We start from the raw sequence: 6,000 nt of genomic DNA, 5'->3' as shown, positions 1-6,000 counted from the left end.
TGGGTACATTAAACTTCTCAACCCATATAATAATCAACTTGCTTTGTTTGAATCTTTCTTAGGGGACGACTTTTCTGTGTTTGTTTGTTTGTTTTTGTTTTGTTTTTTTTTTTTTCTTTCTTTATGTATGTATGTAAATGTAATAATGTAACACATGCGTATATTTGTTTGATGAGGTTAATTATTCCTCGAATAATTTACTTCCCCATCCAATGATTCATTTGTGCTTTCTCCCGATTTTGTTTGTAGATGATGGAAAAATCAAATACAATACTTGACTTTTTCAAACGAAAAAATGTACAAACTTCAAATGTCAACATTGGTGATACATCATTGCCAGCTTCTGATATCCCAATTTCTGAAAATTCTTCTAAAAGACTTCGGAGAGTTGATGGCAATGAATTTAATATTAGTTCATTGGAGTTTGATCCTGGATTGCGTCGTCAGATATGGGAATATGATGTTAATCACCGAGATGAAATTCGAAGAGCTTACATTAATGCTGGTCCGTACCGACCTTTGATCTCAAATTATCCGAAATCTGGAAAAGAAAGTCATCTTCATAGCTTTCAACCTTCGTGGTACAATCTATTTCCTTCATGGCTTGAATATTCACGTGAGAAAGATGCAGCCTTTTGTCTACCTTGTTTTCTCTTTAATAAGCCATCTGGGCATTTTACACAACGTGTATTCACTATAGATGGATTCAGGAATTGGAAGAAAGTTAGAAATGGAAAAGATTGTGCTTTTCTCAATCATATAGGAAAAGATCCAACTTCATTTCACAGAGTTGCTGAGAAGTCATATGAAGATTTAAAGAACCAATCTCAACATATACAGAATGTGTTTGAGAAGCTCACTTTTGAACAAATTGCAAACAATCGCCTGCAGTTGAAAGCCTCAATTGATGTTGTTCGAGTGCTTGCATTTCAAGGTGTTGCTTTTAGAGGTCGGGATGAAAGTGTGAGTTCTACAAATCGTGAAAATTTTCTTGAGATATTGGGTTTGACGGTTTCATATAATGAGCAACTTGCTGAAATAATCGCTAAAGCTCCCAAAAATGCCACTTACACATCACCAATGGTACAAAAACAAATTTTACATGTTTTTTCAACCAAAGTAAAAGAAGTTATTCGTAATGAAATTGGTGATGCAAAGTTTTGCGTGATTGTTGATGAAGCTCGTGATGAGTCAATGAAGGAGCAAATGGCTATAGTTTTAAGATTTGTTGATAAGAATGGCTTTGTGTGAGAACGCTTTTTTGGACTTGTTCATGTCTCTGATACTGCGGCATTAACCTTAAAAAAATGTGTATATTCTGTATTGTTTAAACATCAATTAGACATTCAAAATATTCGAGGGCAGGGATATGATGGCGCAAGTAATATGCGAGGGGGGTGGAATGGGTTGCAAGCTTTGGTTTCAAATGATTGTCCATATGCCTACTACATTCATTGTTTCGCACATCGTTTGCAATTGGCATTAGTGGCGGCATCAAAAGAAGTCATTTCTGTTCATCAATTTTTTACCAAATTGAATGTTGTTGTCAATTTTGTTTGTGCCTCATGCAATCGGTATGAAGAATTGCAGGTTGCCCAAGCTGCTGAAAATGCTTACATGATTGCAATTGATGAGATTGAGAGTGGAAGGGGACTTAATCAAATTAGTACGCTACAACGACCTGGAGATACGCGTTGGAGTTCTCACTTAAGATCAGTTTCTAACTTGATCAAAATTTATAGTCCAGCTTGTGAAGTTATTGTTAAAATCATTGATGTGGGAACTTCTTCTTCCCAACGAGCAGAAGCTGATTCAGTTCATCAGGTAATGACTTCATTTGAATTTGTATTCATCTTACATCTCATGAAAGAAACTATGCAGATCACCGATCATTTATGTCAAGCATTGCAATCCAAATCTCAAGACATTTTAAGTGCCATGCATCTTGTTTCATCCACTAAAAGATGTATCCAACAATATAGAGATGATAAATGGGAAGTTTTACTTACCAAAGTGAAGTTGTTTTGCAATAAACGCAACATAGATGTTCCAGATATGAATGCCGGTTATATTGAGAGAAGAGGTCGAGCTCGCAATCAACAAGCAGACTTTACAATTGAGCATCATTATCGTGTGGATATTTTTTGTGCTGCAATAGATTCTCAATTGCAAGAATTAAATCGCCGATTTAGTGAGCATACGGTAGAGTTGCTCTTCTCGGCTCGACACTTGATCCTCGAGCTGCGCGTGAGTCTTTTAGAATTGATGATATTTGTCAGTTGGTAAATAAGTTTTATTCGCAAGACTTTACTGATCTAGAAAAAGAATAGTTGGAAATAGAACTTCACCATTATGAGCATAACATAGTTCAAGATTCAAGTTTCCAAGAATTGTTAAATATTTCCGAATTGTGTCAATGGTTGGTTAGAACCGGAAAATCAATTATCTACCAACTTATTTTTCGAGTTGTTGTGCTTCTGCTGACTTTTCCCGTTTCTACTGCAACTACAGAACGAGCATTTTCAGCCATGAATATCATCAAAACTAGGCTTCGCAACAAAATGGAAGATGAGTTTTTGACGGATTCTCTGATGTTGTACATTGAAAAAGAAATTGCAGCGACACTTAGTACAGATTCAATCATAGATGCTTTTCGGGATATGCAAACACGACGGGTTCCATTTTGATAGGTGTTTGAGTTAAAATTTGAAATGTTTTATGACACAACTATCTATGTATCTTTTTTCTTCGTATGTTTATCTTTTTGTTAAAACTGAATTGAAGTTAATTTTTTTTTGTATACATTACTTTATGTATTTTGAATTTATACCTCGGTCCCCCCCCCATCAAACTTTCTGGATCCGTCCCTGATGAGAACAATAACAATAGTAATTGTTGTGAATGTTAGCTTAGGTAGTTAAGTGAAGTGTGTTGAACTCTTGAAGCTAAGGAGTTTGATAATGTCAATGCCATGTTTTTTTTTTTTTTTTTTTAAGGTATCTGATGTAATGTTAATGTTAGCCTTATTTGGTAGCCCTTTTATGCATCTTAACTATATGTTTAAAAATGAGTTTAATTAACGTAAATGATTTTATGTGCATGCTTCGACTATGTTATGAATATGTTATAAATATGTCATGATATTTGTGACGAAAAGAAAGGAAAGAAAAAAGTAGTATATGAATGCATGAATTTTTTTAAAGTTGTTTTATTGACCATATGAAATTATGTGCGATGGGGCCAGAGCTAATGGGCAAGGGCAACCATCTTGTATGGTCAATCAGAAATGGCTCATCTGGTGCACAATAGTTTATCAAGTGATGTCTATATTTTAGACGCGGCTCCACCTATAGCCACGGGAGTGGAGTTTGGATCTTTGTGGTCGCCGACGCCAACCCTTACTCACACTCACAACCATGTGTCGGCTATTCAAGAGATTAGAGTAAAAAAAAAAAAAAAAAAAAAGATTTATCACTACAACAATTTAATTTTTTAGTTACGATCCATTAGTAACGTGTTAACAGTGTTAACACGTTACTAAAGCGTAGTAACGTGTTAATAGTAACGTGTTTGACGTGTTGTGAAAGTAGTCGTGACTAAATTAAATTTAGTAACGTGTCAGATTCTGACACGTTACAATTTGGTAACGTGTTAAACAATAACACGTTACAATAAATTTTGTAACATGTATATTCTCGCACGTTACGAAATGGTAACGTGCTAAAACCTGCCACGTTACCATATATGGTAACGTGGCAGACAACTGCCACGTTACCAAATGTGGTAACGTGTCAAATAGTGCCACGTTACAACATATGGTAACGTGGCAGTTGTCTGACACGTTACCAAGCTTAGTAACGTGGCAGATTATGCCACGTTACCAAATAGTAACGTGGTGTAATCTTCACACGTTACCATACTTGGTAATGTGGCAGATTCTGCAACGTTACCATTTGATAACGTGGCAGAATCTCCCACGTTACCAAATTTGACTGGGGAAATTTTTATTTTTTTTTTTCAATTTTCTCCGCTCATACGTTGTATCCACAATTCAATTGGTAACCTGATATACGAGTCACATATACCACAATCCAAACTATCAATCCAACTATCATAAATACCACAATCCAAACTATATCTACAATTCAAATAACAATTCAACTATCCAACTATCCACAATTCAATTCAACTATCCAACTATCCACAAATACCACAATTCAATTCAATTAACAATCCAACTATCCACAAATACCACAATTCAATTCAACTATCCACAAATACCATAATTCAATTCAATTAACAATCCAACTATCCACAAATACCACAATTCAATTCAACTATCCACAATCCAACTACCACAAATAATCCAACATTAAATATATACACAAATACTCCAACATTAAATAATCCAACACTAAGGTTATGCACAAATACCAAATATCCTTAAACAAACACTACTTCGCCCAAAGCCAAATTAACATCATGATGACCATTATCTTCCGACTTCTCCGCACTAACTGCAAATAATAAAACAAACAATCAATCAGTTAATTGACATTTGAAATATAATATTATGAACTCTTAATAGATAAGCAATGTCCAAGTAAGTGATAAAATTAACAATTGAATTATTGTCACATAATAACCTCGACATACATATTTGCACGACATACATAAACACATACATATATATGTACATATACATTTAATTCAATGAGGCGACTTCAACAAATATGGTAAGATTAACTATATATGCAAAGCTCCAATCACAACCAAACCAACCAAGAACGGCAAAGTAGAGTATTTTGAGTTTATATATATATACTCACGGGGTGCCTGAACGACGGGTATATTGTTTAGACAAACGAGACTTCTGTCCAGCCTGTGTCTGGTGTAAGATTTCTTTCTGATCGTCGCCCTCAGCTTCTATTCTTACGTCATCTACACATGCAAATTATGTTGCAATTGTGTTAAATACAATTATGTTAGATATGACTACAATTTATTTAGCCCTTAAAATGATATTCATCTCGTAAGATAATCGTGTTACTCAAATAAAAACAATAAGAATATATTGTTACTTGATCGGCTATCAACTAAGGATCTCACAACCACTCGGGCTGGGGATTCTGCATCTTGCAAATTCCTGAAAGTCGTCACCTCCGGCTCGGACCCCATCTGTCTCGACCCCTCAAGGTTGCGAATCCGAGCCTCATACGCCGCCATCTGAGTAGCCATCTGGTCAGCCATCTGCGCTAACCTCGCATCCATTTGCTCTATGTGCTTTTCCCTCTCCGCTTGAATGGCTCTTTCCAGTTCTTCACGCGAGACCATCCCACCATGGTTCTGCGACCGTGTTTGGGACGGTGTATAGTACGAGTTGATGGTGCCACGTGCAGGCAAAATATTTTAACTAACCCCTCGTACACGACCCGCATACTCAGCCTTATTGTCGTGCGCCTAAGCATACGCGTCATCCGGTGTCCATTTAATCGTGTCCTGGGGCCCATCTACGACGTTCTCAGCAGGGTCATTTTCTGATAACTCTTCCATCCGTGCCTGTACTTGAGCATTGTTATATATATAATTGTTAAGACTCAATAAGTTAATACATAAATAAAAATTCATGACAATGTGTCTGCCACTTACAATTCGAGCTGCTGTCACCGGATTTGGGCAACTACCATCTTTCTTTTTATGAGTCTTGATATAAGTCTTGGCTCGCGTAGGAGCCTTGCCCGTATTAAGTACCTGCAATAAGTTTAAACCATCAATGAAACATTCATATATACACTACGCAGTATATGACATATATATAGTTATGGTAAATTATAGTAATACATCCTCATATGCCACCCTTGCATAGCTCTTCGATCCGATGTAGTGTGGCGTTTCATTCAGTGCTCGCATTTCTTTCATGTGCGGACAAAAAGCCTACGAACACAATATGTAGACGTTATTTATAGCTAAACCACCGAACAATTACAACTAACAAAACAA

At 36.1% G+C, this 6,000-nt stretch overlaps 1 pseudogene; it reads left to right on the top strand.

Moving 5' to 3' along the window:
- Positions 1–252: 252 nt before the first annotated feature.
- Positions 253–2,687, top strand: LOC132187841 (uncharacterized; annotated as a pseudogene).
- The last annotated feature ends 3,313 nt before the right edge of the window (positions 2,688–6,000 follow it).

This window comes from Corylus avellana, chromosome 5 (assembly GCF_965113065.1).
Source record: "Corylus avellana chromosome 5, dhCorAvel1.hap1.2, whole genome shotgun sequence".
Lineage (NCBI taxonomy): Eukaryota > Viridiplantae > Streptophyta > Magnoliopsida > Fagales > Betulaceae > Corylus > Corylus avellana.
The sequence above is the reverse complement of the archived record's forward strand: the minus strand, read 5'-3'. Positions and strand labels throughout refer to the sequence as shown.